Source organism: Bombus terrestris, chromosome 13, assembly GCF_910591885.1.
Source record: "Bombus terrestris chromosome 13, iyBomTerr1.2, whole genome shotgun sequence".
Lineage (NCBI taxonomy): Eukaryota > Metazoa > Arthropoda > Insecta > Hymenoptera > Apidae > Bombus > Bombus terrestris.
In genome coordinates this window covers 12456184-12472690 of record NC_063281.1, presented here as the reverse complement: position 1 = coordinate 12472690, position 16507 = coordinate 12456184, and the positions used below count along the sequence as shown (strand labels likewise).

The 16507-nt window shown below is 40.0% G+C and overlaps 1 protein-coding gene across 5 annotated transcripts in view; it reads right to left on the bottom strand.

The window, feature by feature from the left end:
- The window catches only part of LOC100649855 (putative polypeptide N-acetylgalactosaminyltransferase 9), a 294772-nt gene that overhangs the window by 107061 nt on the left and 171204 nt on the right, over positions 1-16507 (bottom strand). For all 5 annotated transcript variants that reach the window (XM_012315496.3, XM_012315495.3, XM_003400100.4 and 2 more), the window contains one exon: positions 10536-10633. The gene's annotated coding sequence lies outside the window, so the exon portion shown is untranslated. The remainder of the gene's footprint in view (positions 1-10535; positions 10634-16507) is intronic.

Here is a 16507-nt window from a genome sequence, read left to right as displayed (position 1 = left end):
GAAGCTTCGTTCTACTTAATAAACCAAAAGTAAATATCTCGTAACCAAAAAGAGACAGAAAAGAGATGAATCGAAGAGACAAGATAAGTTCAACGGAGCATCCACTCGAATTCGTCAAACGTACATGCGCGATGCTCCAGTTGGCGGAAGCAGTTCGCGAGAACTGAGCTGACTCGAGTTCCTAAACTGCACTCCAAGTCGCCAAATATTCCGCGACGTTCTTGCACTCAGCCGGCTTTGCCCTGCACTCGACTTCGGTCACTTTGCGGGCCGGAAACTGCGCGCGAATTCCGCCATCTCCGCGTAAACTCTCGCTTCCTCTCGTCGCTGCACGGGCTAAAACCGAATTCAACTCGTTGAAACTATGTCGAGTTTCTCTTTTCTACGTGCTCGCGCCGCGCGTTAAACTAGTATTACGTCACATGTCTTCGTTGCGGCGGCGAGCTCTCGTTTTAAGCGACGCGAGTCTTTGTCCCACCCTCTTCGTGTTCGTCGCTTTAATTCGCTCGCGTGTTTTTTTGAGAAGCGAACTCGAGACGAGTGGGCGTTTGGTAATGCGCATACTGCGCGAGAACCACGAGTGTTCGTTCTGTTATCTTGAACGAGTTACGGTTGTTTGGATTGTCACGTCAGCGACAATAGTGAACAAAGAGAGAGGAACGAGAAACAAGGGGTGAGAATAGGGAAGCTTATACTTGGTTCGTAATACGCTCTGATAGCCGAGTAATTAACTACCCTTTTGGGCGTCTTTTGATTTCCATTAATTGAAACGGTTTATAGATGATCAAGAATAGTATTATCGTAAGATTATCGAGAATAAAACATAGTCATCATGGACCGGATTTACCTTACGCTAAAGACGCTACAAGCGTCGTCCATCTAAACGCAATGGGAATACAAAACGCAAATTAAATTGCATCTTTATGCATTTTGCGGAAATTTAGAAAATTGGAAAAGTATGGAATGCGCATAACACGCGAAAATGTATTACCTGTTGGTATATTTAGTAAGTGAAAGAAACCTCAACTTGGATTCCATTTCTTTTTGTTTTTTAGTAGTCTTCGTAATAATAAAATATGAATTTGCATGAATATCCATGAACTTGTATATTTTTCTCCTTAATACCTGCGATTTGCTTCGTGATCTAAAAGAATCCCACTTCTGATGCCACAGCACAATTAATCCGTGCGCGAACCTTTGAGCGACATCGTGACGAAGTATAATGAAAAGCGCGGATCAATTGCGAGTGTATTCCCGTCGCGTCCAACGAAACGACACGAGTATAAATCTGTGTCCAAGTTGGAGGAAAAGGAGACGTCCACGAGATACGACGAGCATAGACACGACAAACGTGGCATGGACCGTATCACGCTGCTTCTGGATACTCTCTCCTCTGTTGCAGCTTCCGGTTGGATGCACGCGCGCGCATTGTTGCGCTGACGTGCCGCGAGCAAGAAAAACCGAGAAGAGCGGATAAAGCAGCCGTTTACAGAGACGAACGTGCACCGCACACGGCACACGGCATAATTTCATGTGGCGGTTGTCAGAGCTCGGTATGTTTCAGAACGGTGAGAACACGCACCGAGGACTAGGGTTACATCGATACTTGAATACGCATCGCACGTAACCGGGAACCATGTGGCTAATCGTGGAACGGCTGTGTTTTAGCCACGAGAGTTTTGGAATGGCCAATTAGAATGCTTCGTAAAGTTCACTATGTTCGGAGTTGATCTATGTTTCAAACGTATCGTTCGGGAAAAAAGAACAAATTATTTGCATGAAAATCGCGTAAGGGAATATTGGTGGAAATTTGTATCGAAAATTGAGGATTTTTATCGGTGAAAAGAAAGAAAGAAGTGACATTTTAAGCTGGTATCAAGCCGCTTCCATTTCCATAGGTAAAAGTCGTAGCGTATGTTAAAACGACGTTCTCGACATCGATACAGGGACGATGTCGTGTAAACAAAAGTCTCATCGGGTTTATGCAGCTTATGTCGGCGAGGAAAAACTCTGAGAATATCCGATTCCCTGTTCCATGCGCATGCATCCGCCAGAGTAAACAGAATATTTCCGGAGCAACGTTACCATACCAGCGATATACTGTAAAATATCTAAGATACTACGATCGAATTCACAACGAGAACAGCCGACGATTTAAAAAAGGAAATGTTCTCTTCCCTTCGAACGCTTGTCATAGAAATAAAAATAATTTATTCCTTTTATCTTCTGGATCTTTCGAGATTTTAGAAAATTTCTTGCGAAAGATGGTCTTTGGATATTCTCGTCGCGAATACCGATCAAAATAAATGCCGATTAATAAATAATAAATATTATTGAAAGTAATTTTTAATTCGATTTATTCTTAATTTTTAAACCGCGAAAGACGAATTAAATCGACGTGAAACCTAAATTTTTTCGTTGAACGATAGCAGTTCGTTGAACAAGTATACGCAGAAAGACAAATATATTTCTTGCGAATTATTCGCACTCGTATTCAAAAATAAACAGATAGAATAAAGAAAAAGGAATTTAAGTGCGTTATCGATCGATTTTAATTGTACACGTGATAAATATCTCTAATTGAAAATGATACAGATAACAGATTAACGAGTACAAATAATTAATGCAGAGTTTGCTTGCTATTAAAGCTCCGTTGGTTATCGATGATAATAAAAAAATAACAAGAGAAGAATATTAATTAAAATTTCGGATCGATATTTTACCTTTTATTACAGTTGTTGCTTATGAAGTTTCTTTTTTATTCGCCCATTGTTCCATTACAATGACTTAGGTTGGTTCGATGCAAAGCAGTTCCTTTTATTTTGATTTTTTGTTGAATCCCGGAAGGATAATGGTGCAGGAGGTGGAGGAGGCAAAAATAGTGGAAACGAAACCAGCCCAAACGAGCAATATTCGTCTCACTAGGAGTTACACCTCGCTGGTTACATTGTACTATTCTACAGACTGCACTTTGCGCAGTAGTCTGGCCGTTCCATATGCCAGACAGACTCTCATAGCTATTTATGGAATGAAACAAAAAGGATGTCGGAGGATGCGACCTATAGAAATTCATTCCCATGAAAGAATGCTTTTCTGCTGATCAAGGATCATGCCGACGATGCGTACTAATTTTTGCTTTCCATTTCAAATTACTATTTTCACTGTCACGTCACATATTCTATTAATACGAATACCTGTATAAATACCAAACAATTTCATAAATTAACACGTAGAGAGAAATAACAATTACAAAATGCTTTACACCTCTGGTTAAAATATGAACAACGGGAACGTCAAAAGATTTCCTTCGATTTTTCACGATTCAAAAATTGTATATCAAAATTCATATACAATTCTTTTCATCGTTCAATCTCGTGATTAAAACGTTTCGGATGGCTTAAAACGGTAAAAACGATAAAAGGTTAATAAACAAGAGTTTGTTCGTCAAAAACGATCGGCCCAACTGAATTTCAAATCCATACAATTGGAAAATAAATTTCACATCGAAAAATATGTAAACGGGAAATCAGCTCGTTAACAACTTCATGACACAATGAAATTTTTGCAAACGAGTCACGTTGTCAATAAAACGGAGAAATACATTCGCCAAATAAATTCGATAAATGTTTAATAAGCCAACGAAGGTCGATGCTACAAAATTCACGGGTTTGAATACGGTTCGAGCAAACAAAGAACAGCGTTCCCATAAGTACCGGCTTCCTACTCGAAAAGAATTGTTCTGAAATTGCCCTGGAAATCGAAATCTCCGCAAACAATCGGAAACAAATTCCCCTCGGTATTCGTAGCAATTCATACCGACGTAATTATCCTGGGACGCGACACGATTCAATTTTCCGCTTAATTAACGCAAGCGTTAATACCCGAAAATCCAAGTTCCGCGATACTTTTGATCGTTCGATTCGATTAAACTTTCCCCAAGCATGGGGTGAGTAGCGATTTATCGCGTTTCCCTCTCGTAAGACGTTATTATGCGAATGTTGAAGTTAAAACGTTATCCATCCTGCTTCCATGAGGCAATTGAAAAAGAAACAGCGAGCGAGCACATGCGCGCGAAAGAGAGAGACATAAAGAAGACGAACAAAATTTGCGTAAAAGAAAAAGAACGAAAACGAACTTGGTCTAGGCTGATCCGTTCTTTTTCCAAGCTGATTCGCGACTCACCCCCGTCGACGAATAGCTTGAGAGAGCCCTTGAAAACGACTGCAGGGCAAGTAAAGCGGAAGAGGCAATTAATTAATCCGGCGGAAAGTATGCCGAAGAAGTTTCAGCACGTCCCAGGCCCCTGTTTCCTTCGCGAAACAATGGAGATTGCAAGTGTACCCTCGAGTAAGTGAGAAAAAGCGAGAGAAGGATAGAGAAAAGGGTTAGGGAATACTCGACTCGATTCCCGGTAACGAAGCGCGCCAGTCCTCGTGGCCGTTCCTCCGCGTTGTCGGGCGTTGCATTTGCATAAAGTTGGGAAACTTTTCGAATAAACACGAGATACCAGAAACGGCACACGAACCGGGATCTGCAGTTGGCGCAACTTTTCTCTATTTCCGCCTGGTTGCAGCGCGTCTCATCGACGTCGCCGCTTCGACGATTTCTACTGGGAAACTTTTTCGGAAATTCGGTCAACGTTTCGGAAAAATATGTAACCTCGCGGAAATTCCCTGATCGCGACGAGTTGGGCAGGGAGATGGTGGACAAGATTATGGTTCGTTTGGGGTTCGTAAGAAGTTTCCGACTGCTTTGGTCAAGCTTTCTTGGATCCTCGTTACCAAAGAGACACTTTTCGGCTACTACAGACTATTCGATGGAGGAAGTGCAGCAGCAGTATGGTCTTCGCAGATTGTTTTCGATAGTGTCGTTATATGGAGCATTTCTTTCAAGTGGAAAGAATGGAATGCTTCGTGCGAAATTGAAGCAAACGAGATACGTGATACGAGAAGGAGGAAGATCATTGTGTGCAATGGCAAACTTCTCTGCACGAGGAGCAGTGGAGAAGATTTCAAAATTAAGCTAATTTTTCAGGATGGTCTTCTGCAGGGTGTTTCAAACCTCAATCGACTTTACCAACTTGTTCGAGAGATCGTTTCGAACAAAGAATGTTATGTTCCCTATACATAGATTTATCTCCGTTTACGAGATACGAAAGGGAAAGTAGTATAAACCACAAATAATCAGATTTGTTCAAGCCGCTTAACTTTTAACGATGATAATAATAATTGTTCTAAAGTATATTTCACACTGATTTATACTGGTACTCTATACATATCCTTTCGTTCGTAATATCATAATTCAACCGTTTGTTTCTGACAAGAGTAACATCGTACTCCATAATTGAGAATAAACAAGAATCGATACTATTGATTTTAAGTACTCAGTTTTCGGCTGGTAATAAATTATTCATCTTATTTCTCTAATTCATAGATCGTTTCGTACCAAACGAAATGTACATGAATCACATAAAAAACCATTGATAAAAGGTACATCTTCAGCCGTGAGAACCACGGTCGAATGCCTCCTCTTCTGCATAGCTGCACATCGGTCCGAGATATATGGCCAGCAGCGAAAGAATAATACGGCTGCCAATGTTAACTGATTCTATATGAGCCGGAGAATTTCCCCGGCTACGATAATGATGTTTCATGCGAGGAGAAACACGGCCCTTCCGGGAGCCGTGCCACGTCCATGGGGGAACGATGCACTATTTAGATAAGCCAGACTGCAATCGGCTATGGTGACAAGGAAATAACGCGAACCAACACCGTGAACATCCATGGAGCAATTAACGTTATCTCGTTCTTTTCTTGTGATCTTCGTACTCAATTCATATTTTAGATTTCCACTCTTATTCATACGAGGCTCGTAATACCATATTTATAGTTATTTTCATTTCTCTATGATAATAGATTAACTTCCACGTAAGGAGGTATTGCACGACGTAAACGGCTATTAAGAAAATTGAATTACTTTTAGTAAAAACGGAGAAAGCTTTAATAGACCGATATCTCTGGCCGTTATTCAGACTGCGAGCAAATGAGCTTTCAATGTAATAACGTAGGAGGCTATTTAATCATTAACAAATATTTAACTATAGCCTTAAGACAACAGCAATTTCATCAGCCGGGGATTCTTCGTAAATGAAGCTATTAATGCTCCAAGTTACCGAACCTTGGAAACTCGAAGAAGAGACTGTTTTAGCTTTATGGAATTCCAAATCCAACAAACGGCTCAACAGTTAAACGAACTTAAGGAGAGTTAATGTTACACGAGGAATTCACAGTGCCACAATTACAGTACAAATACAAGAAATATTACCTCTTCTTACATTTTCTTAAACTCTGGTAATTAAGAAACTTTACATTTCGGCAACTATTTGATACAAATTCGAACGTTTCTTTACGAAATAAATTTGGAGAAGTTTGTTGGAAAAGATGCCATCTTTCTCAAAACTCATAGTTCAGAACTTTGCTTGATAAACTAAAATAAACGAATAATTGAAAAGATCATTTTTATGTAGTTTAGAATACACTTTATGTAACACCGTACGTTAAAGCAGACCGATGAATTCATTACGGTAAACTAATGCGCTAAATTATGCCCCTATTACTTCACACAAACGTTCACAAAATAAATATGAAGTAGCTTAACTCCGCGAAACACGAGCTTCCGTAACGGTAACTCAGAAAACCTCCCAATTAACCATTTTCATTCTCCTAATTAAAAAGGACGAAGTAGAATTACGTGCGAGGTTACAGAAAGCCCGATTAAAATCTCGCACCTGTTTCAACCGACAAAGCTAAACGAATAAACACGGTTGAGGATGCACGGAACATCCGAGTCCGAAAAAACAGGCGGAAAGTCACGTCACCCTCGTAACACGGCATCCCTTCTGTCCGTGGGCAAACCTTCGCGGAAATTTTCCTCTCGTTACAGAAAATTTCGTTTACCGGTAAAAAGTTGCTTGGGCACGCACGAAACCGTCAGCATTTGTTATTCGACATTTTAATGAAATACATGGCAAGAATTTAATTAACCCTTGGTCGGTAATGATGAAAGAAGGCGCACATACGGATTACTATGCGTTTAATCTTGTTGCAACGGCGGAGTCAACTCGTTCCTTTTTCTTTTTTCTTTTCCTTTTTCATATTTTTCGCGGTAACTCTTTTGTTTGTAACGTATCCGCGAGAACGCAACCGCGTAACGCCTCGCCACTTGTCCACGAGCCAGCTTTTTCAGGGTTGAAATACGCTCAGATTCTTTTTCTTTTTTTTTTTTTATAACACGAGAATAATTCCATGCGAATTTAAATACAGGCTGTTTCTATACGACTGATATAAAGCAAATTATTTTATATAATAATAATAAGGAGGAGGAAGCTAAAGTTTTTTTTCGATTCGAACTCTGTTTTCAGGGGGGGGGGGGGCAGCGCAGGAAATTGAGTTTGAACATTCATCGAGCACGCGTGAACTTCGGTAACTATAGATTGTATAATGGTATTACTATTGGATACGAGTGTATTTTAAAGCAAACATAAGTAGAAAGTGTAGAGTAAAAGCTTTTCGTTTCGAGTCTCGTTTTCGAAAGAATCGAGTTTGGAAATGTATATATGTACTTTGTTAACTATAGATTGTATAACTGTACTACAACGAGATGTGAGAGCATTCTATGAACAAGTGCTCTACAAATAACCGCAGAATAAAAGTTTTGCTTTTGAGGATTCGTTTCCGAAAAAAAAATCGAATCTATGATCGTTGATAGATTGTTCTACTTCGAATCCAATTTTATCGAAACCGAGAACCCGATCGAAAAAAATTTTCTTTTATTATTACATATTATATTATTAATATTAATAATAACGTAGCGTTATGAAGAACGTTGTGCGTTATTCTGAAACAAGGCACTAGTAAAGAAATCAACACGAGTCGATGCTTCGTTAATTTCGAACGTATCACACATGGACGCGCAATTTACCGAATGTCCCATTGGTGATAGCACGTGTCGTCGACAAATACTAATATTCCATATGGTGGGCGTTTCATGTACATATCACGGGAAACAACGACGAAACATAGGACTGATTACGGGGACTATCGGAATGTACACACGAATGCACCGCAAGCGTTAAAGTGCAAATGATTACCAATGCACCAGTCAAGTTTATACAAATTCAAGTATTTAACTATTGACAGCGGGAACTATCACGACGGCCACTATTTCTAACATTGAGTATGAAAATCACTCGAAGAAACGATACTCGTAAGATCGTCCAATGTTTCGTTCTCCCGAAGACCTTTTAAAATATATTTTAACGTTGCGTTAACTTTGCAATTATTTATTAGATCATATTTTTCGTCGACATTTATACGATCATTTATCAAGTATTTAAATATGAATTTTATTACTCGAGATAATAATAAAATAATTTTATACAAGTTAAGATTGACATGAACCAGAAATTATATTTCTTTCCCAAAGGAAACGACTCTTTAAATATTTATTATCGTTTTAAAAAATTAAATTTAAATTAAACGTATCATGCAAATCTCACGAAGTTTTCTATTTATCTCCTAGATAAATTTCCCAGGAGAGAAAGACCAAAATCGAGGATAAAAAGTAGGAAACAAAATAAGCCGAAAAGGACGCGGAACGGTAACAAATCGGCAAACCCCGTTTATGGAAACAAGCGGGCAGAGAAAACTCGTAAAAAGTTGATAAAGATACGAGAAACGTAGCAAGAAGAAAACAGGGGATGGTAGGAGAAAGTAAACGCATCACGGGATGCGAAAGACGGACATATTCGCGAAAAAGTCTCGCGGATTTTTCTTGTTCCTTAAAGCCCGTCACTTTTGACCATGCTGAAATTAAACAGCGAAAATGTTGTCGACGAGAAATGAAAACTGACGCTTACCGCGGAATATCACGTTTAAATTCCGCTCTACGTACCAAGATTACTTTTGACAGAAACATCGAAGCATAACCCGGTAGAAATTGTCAAGCAAATCGAGTCAAGAATATAAAAAAGCTGTCAAGTTAGAGAGAATATTTAATCTTGCAAAAATATGTTGAAATATATGTGGAAATATTTCATGAAAAAGCGTTCCACATTCCTTAATTTCTTGGAAAGTGATCGAATACTTGTTCCATTCCGAAAATCAAAATGGATAGATATTTCGCGTTCTTTTCGGTACAGAATACTTTTAAGAATATTATAAAATAACTGATAAAAGATCTTGTAATTAAAAAAAGGAAAGTTTCGTAAATATTCCACTTGCTTTTAAAAGTCCTCAACGATCTCGTCACTTTTTCGAACATACACTGAAAAATTCACGCCTGTCGCAATTGGATAAAAAAGAAAGCTATCTTCGATAACTTTGTGCACACTCTCAATCAATTGAAAGAACCATCGTGACTATATATATATATATATAGCCATCTATAATAATAGCCATCCTATTTCCAGCCTGAAACCAGCAAGCACGCTTCGCTCGAACATTCTCATTGTCGCTGTTCGGCCATCAACAATTTCCCATCAAACCCGCATTTACACCTCCAATCTGAAAGGCAGGATCCTTTTTAATAGCCTGGGCTCTGGCTGTTCGAAGAAGAAAAACCCAATTTTGCCGATGAAGTCGGCCCATCCCCGGCCGCGATTCTCTTACCCTTTGTTCCCGGCTGAATGGTAGGCTCGATATCAATTGAAACGTTCCAGAGGAAACGGCTCCATCGGCTCGACCAACAGAAAATTTTTAATGAAAGTCGCCTACCCGAAGGTAAGAACGAAGAGAAAAGGGAGAGAACGCGTGGAAACTTCTACGAGGAAGATAAAACCGGTGGATTCGTTGGAGAAAAGAAAAGTCGAAAAGAGGAAAAGAGGCAGAGTGGCGGTGGCAGAGGGAAAGCGAGCCAGGGTAATCTCTGACATCTTGTTACAGCTCGGCACAAGAAAGAGGAAGCCTCGGGGATGGAGGGGCGCCGAGACCTCTTCGTGGCTGCGTTCAATTAAAGCGTCACCTCGCGCAGGAAACTTTTATATGAATGGTTTTCATTACGTCGCGGACTTATTAAAGCCGTCTTCGCGCGAGCATTAATATCCCTCATCCAGACGAGTTTTGTTATCAGGCCACCCCTTCGTTCAACCGTCCGTGCTCCTTGCTGGGAGCCAGGACGATTCTATCAGCCGTGGAGCCAACGAGCACGATGGACATTACTCGACCCGGTCACGTGCGAATTAATGGACTGATTATTTGATTCATTGAAACGAGAGAAATGGTAAATGGTTTGGAAGTAAGCGGGTATCGATACTTTGCATTAAAACGATCCATCGAGACTTTGGTATTATTTGATGTAACGTAAGTGGAAGAAATTGTTAGCGATTAATCATGGAATAATTAACGGATCATTGATTTCCTTTATTTTGAGGTTCTTTTTTTTAGGTTTAACGAAAGAAGAAAAATATAATAGCGTGTAAAATAAGAGCCTGGAAGATAGGAGAGGATTATAATTTTTTGCTACTTAAATTCACTCACCGATACTGCTTACAGAAATTCACACAGCGGTTGGTTGGTAAATCCTTAGTTAAGTGAAAAGTATTGTCTCGTAAACTCCCACTGAACAACACCTTATCCTGGAACAGCAAAAAATACAATTCGTTGTACTAATATAATACATTTGTTTATGCTTAACTAAGTAGAAAATCTATGATATCTATAAATTAACAGTATGGTATAAGAAAACATATATAATCATATCAGTCATAAATCACGGATTATAATATAACACATTCGCGTAGCTATAACAGCCGACAGATGGATGTTGTCAGAAACGAACCGCTTAGATCCAAAAATAAAGCATCCTTATCCACACTCGTAGCGCGATAAAATCATAAAACGTCCAGCGCTATTTCATTTCTAAGATTTAAACGGTCATAAATTATCATAGATAAAATATCTACCAGCGTAACTCGCCTACGGAATACGCAGCAATATCCTGTAATCTTGCGTTCGCGAGCATGTACGTTTAATCTTGAATGGCGATCGTTTATGCTACGCACGAACACTTTACTACTTCCCCATTCCAATAACGATTCTCGACAAAAGAACTGCATAAATACAGAAAAATCGTTGCAGACACGTGGACAATTTTTCGTTTCAAAATCCCTAAACTGCCTAACGATATAACCAAATTGTTAGCTTCTAGCCAAAGTCTACCGAAGTTTTTTCAATTCTTCGGATCTACAACGCTGTATCTGAAACTGTAGACTGTTAACTGTGCTACGTTGCTAATCGCCTGCACTGCTGAAGCAACGTTAAACGCGTATATAAAGGAAAGAAAACATTTTTATTGCCCTACGCTATTTTTCTTTCTGTGACTTATCGATGTTCATCGCCACATTTCGGAGAACCAATTTTCATCATTTTTATCAAGTTCCGTTTATACTACGAATCATTTTCTTAAAAGTTGACTACAACTTATGTCACGATAAAAGGACCTTGGAGCTGTCGACGCTGCACGAAACTACCTCCGCTTGGTGCGCGTGTACGTAAAACAAATTTTGTGTACGAAAACAGCGACAAGCTAGCAAACAAGCTAGGTACACTATTCCGGGCACTCTATTCGCCCTCGATTCCTTAAGGAAAGCTCAACGACGGAACCCAATTCATCCCCGAAAATAACACACAGCATCCACGTAGCCGACTAGCCTAGATCGCGAGAAAGCAGCCCTGTAAACGAAAGCACGAGTTTTAACGTGACGGATTAATTTTTAAGCGTATAAATAACTCTCTCACGGAGGAAAAGGGACTTTGGGTCGAGCGTGGCTGAACAATGGCGTCTGCTGCTCAGCTGCCGGAAAAGAGGCTTTTGAATCCAGCGTACGGATATTAAACGTCGTTGGACGACGAAGCCAGTGAAAACCCGAAACTCTGACCGAGCTTCGCGGTGTAACAACGTGAAAGCCATAGGACGAGGAGAAAGGGTGATGAGAGAAAGAGGATGTACGTACGTCTACGGGAATTATGGTCGTACGGAAGTAATTCCGCCTAGCGGCGTGACCTTCTTGATTTCGCCCAGTGTTCCACGTTTCTACAGTTTCTTCGCGCGTATAACGAAAAATGGAACAACCGAGTCTCGTTCTTCGAGTACGACCAACGTAACGGCAGTTTCGCGTGGCATCGTGTACAATGCATGTGCATGAGCTCGCTTATAATTTCACGCCGGTGCAAGCTGTTCGATCGCAGGAAAAGGGAGGAAACAACAGCGACGAGGTGAATGTCGATGCGAGGCGCGAGTTTTGAGTAATTAACCGAGATTCAGGGTGATTACAGTATTGGCAGAGGGCAGAGATACGAACAGAAGCCACATTCTCGATGAAGACACGAGTCTTCTAGTCTCTTTCGCGTTCATACTTTTGTTACAACTAGATTATTACATATACATATACTTAATCTTACGTATTTTGTTTAGTATTGGAATATATTCTTTTTACCTACGACATATATCGTTCAAACAACTATGCGAGGCTTTCATCGGGAAAGCTTACAGCACGATCGCCTGGAAGGCTATTTTTGATATGTTATAAACTCGGTATTTCCAAAAGATAATTTTGAGTCATATTATTATAAAAAATGATAAGGTTACCGAGGTTTCTGACCTGGAGGAATATGGTAATCTTCCTGGCAAGCCGAACACCTTACGTTAGTTCAAGTAGTTCAAGTAGTCGAATGTTCGGCGATAAAAGTGGCATCAGAAATACTCGACTGGAAGGAAACGATCGCGGCGTCGTATTGGAGAGGCGAGCCCGTGTTCGACGTCATAACAAGGCGGAAACGAGAACGGTTCTCCTTTCTCCATTGCGTTGCTAATGCACTAAAGCTTGCTGGGATGCAACGACGATGTACCGTGTTGGTGTAACGCGAGAAGTATGTAAATTAGCAGATAGAAGGCGAGCAATAAGTTAGAAAGTGAAGGTAAGTTGTGAACGCGAGATCACGTGTTTGGTTTTTGTTCTTCGCGCCGAGACGAAGAGAAATGCTAATTATAACGTGTCATGGCTTCTAATGACGATGTAAATTTCGCTCTTTACGAAGATTGATCTACATTCGACCAAATATAAATTATCAGTTCCTAAAACCCACTCTCTTTCGTGAATTTCATTACGCGTATTTACCCAGCATTTTTAAATAGAACTTTTGCTAAAAGAAAAAATTGATACGAACCTGAACATCGATAACAGGTTTCTTTGTTCGCTTACTAGGAAATAAAAAACAATTGAACCTGTGAAAATTCTGTATGGAGCATCGAATGTATCGAAATTTGACCGAAAGAGAGAATAGTTTTGTTAGATACCGATCCAATACTAGTTTCTTTGTTCTATGTGTGAAATAAATTATTCAAGGAAACCGGAGTATAACTGTTGCAACCGAATTCACTCGATATAAAAAATGTATCTATAGAACCGATCAATCTACGTTGCATAAAATATGATACCACGAAATTCTACACATTAGTAATTGTCTCCGAGGAAATGACATCGATACTTCAGCGACGTTTGCACGATTAATGAAAACAATAAAACAAACGTAAAATCTTCGATAATTAAAAAATGAAAAGGCCACGATCTCTTAATTCAACCAGTTGATTCAAATGAAAATAATACGTTCGAAATTTTAAACTACCATCAGTTTTCATTGCTTCTTCTGCGAGTATTACGGAGAATAAATCCAACACAAACGATAGAGGTTCTTTGTAAAAAGAAGAAGAAAATGTTAGAGTCTAAAAAAATCACGTGTTGCAAAAAAAAGAAAAAACAATTCCTTAGAAGTGATTCGTTGAAAAATCCGAAAACTTGGAAATCCGAGACGTCTCGCGTCTTAACTTTCTCCCTGCGATTCCCAAAGTTTCCTTTCCCAAAAGCTTTCAAGAAAGACCAACGCTTTCGAAGATCGCTGTAGACCGATAAAAATCCCAAGACAGCACGGAGGAGCTTGAAAACACACGAAGAAACGAAGAAACCTACGGATTCACCGAACAATGCCGCTACGTTAATGCGTCTGTAAACGATAGCGTTATAGCCGTTAATGCGAACAACGAACAACCGGTGTATCAGGCAAGAAAATGGTCCTTGGAAAACGCAACTTCTTAAAACAGCATCGTATCGTGTTACACGGTGTTCGCGCATGAAGTAACACAGGAACGAGGTCGGTTATTCTATCCGGCCCTTGGAATCGTTACAAGCATTCGTTGCGACTGAATTACACGTACGCGGGCCATACTTTTTTTACCGACGTTTCTTTTGCACGTGGAGAGAAGTCGCACGTGAAATTTCAAAGGGGAACTATAAGGCTTTGTGCGCGCGCTAGACAAGCCGCGTAAAATAAAAAATTCTTCATTTTCCATTACGATTCTTCTTGCTTGAGAACTGTCTAGTAAACGCGCGGCATCGCGGTAAAATGTACCCAAAAGTGAATTTTCATGTCTATTGGAAATTTTTGGTTTTCAGTGGAGACGCCAGTACGATACGGAGAATTTTAGATGATGCGATCCGAGAAATAAAAGAAATTACATAATGTCGAATATTACGAGGCAATATACAATTATCGAACTTCGCATAATTTGCTTGAAATCCTTCGAATTAGAATTACGCAAGTATTTATTTGGAAGCTAAATCCAATTATCAATAAATTTCATCAGTTTTCTTCCATCAGACGCAAAATTTTTGTTCATCCAGAACATTCTTTTCCCTTTTTTTTTTTTTTTTTTTTTATTTATTTAAATACACGGAAAAAATCCAATTCCCTCAAACTGCGGCATTCAAACCCACGATAGTTGCAGTTGTAATTACGAACAGGGAGAAAAGGTCCCACTCCAATGCTTCTGCCAACCAATCCCAAATCAGAAAAAAATACAAAAAAAAAAAAAAGAAAAAATACAAAAGAAAATAGAAAAGGAGACAGAAGCGAGAAAGACGAGAAAAGACAATGAAAAAAAAGGACGGCGAGAGAAACAACGAGGCAAAATAGTTTGTCAAAAATGAGTCGAATTCCGCGCCATCGATGTCACGCGGTTGTTTGTCGATTTTTCTCCCCCGTCTCGCCGCTTTGCATGGTTTTTTTTTAAACCTGAACGCTTCTCACTCTTCCTTTCAACCTGATACACCGCAATTCTCTTTTGCCTCGTGGATCGCGGGCGCGCGTTTCAAAGCGGATTTTGCGGAGCGTGACGGCGTTCGAACGTGATCCTAGCAATTTGTCGCTGCGGCGCATTCATCGCTGCGAATCAAACCGATTAACGGCGGAACCGGCAGTCGTTGTATTCGGTGGCCGACCCTCGACCTACCAAACCGTTTCCGCGCTAACGGTGTACAGCCTAGCTTTTTCCCTTTTCCAGCTTTTCCGTGTCCATTCGGAGACGTTTTCAGATAAATTTCGATGGAGAAACTCAGGCACGAAAGGTCAAAGGTGAAAGCTAAGGATTAACTATCTGCATTTTATTGGCCTCGATCCATAGCTAGGCTCTAAAAGTCGAGAGCCAACGAGTCTGCTACAAACGTTCGAATTCGTTCCGAAAGAAACCTCGAACGAAAGAGATCGACCGTGGAAAATCCCCTTCCGCGCTCTTTCCAAGTGATTTCGCTAATACTATTTGCGAGTTCATCGGTACTTTGCCCGATGGAGAAATCTTGACTGTGACTTTTTAAAGATGGGAGGGGAATAAAGGGGGGGGGAGAGTCCATACGAACGAAACGGAATTATTTTTTCGCGACTGCGAGAGCAGGTTTTGATTTCGATGGGGTATTTGACGGATTTTCTGGCGAGGAAAAATATTGCCGAGGTTCTGACGGATATCCCCGATGAAATGTGTTTATGGAGGTTTGAAAGATTGGTTTTGCCGAGCGGATTGCAGCATTTTTTTTTTAAGCAAATGGGATCCTTTCGGATTTTACGCGTGGGTATGCTATTTCATATTCGAATTCTGCTCGAATTCCAATCAATTTCGAAGAATATAAAGATATAAAAAGTAATGTTAATCACACCACTCGATACATTTCTTAACAACATAATAGATTTACAAAGCGTGCCTATCGCTTCTACTGTGAGAAATATCCATCGATTATTCGCAGGCAATAACTACCGAGGAACACGTTCGTACTTGCAATTACTTTGTCTACCTTTACGTAACCATTGCACTGCCTCTTACGTTTACTCGTCCGCATGATTCGAATCGTTAAATTCTGCTTGCAAATTACACAACAGAAACCTTTGGTTCGTTGACATTTACACTGACTCGACGGACAAAGCGATTTTTCCAATCGTCGCTTAAGAAACGATCATAAATCGAAGAAGGAAAAGGAGAAACTTAAAACAAACACGGTTCTCTTCGAATCTTTCACTTCTTTTTTTCCTTTGCCCTCTTGCGACATGGAATTACACGTTCGCCGATCGAACGCATTTACAAGCGGCGAACAACGCCGTGAAAGAGCAAACGAACGGATCTCTTAATC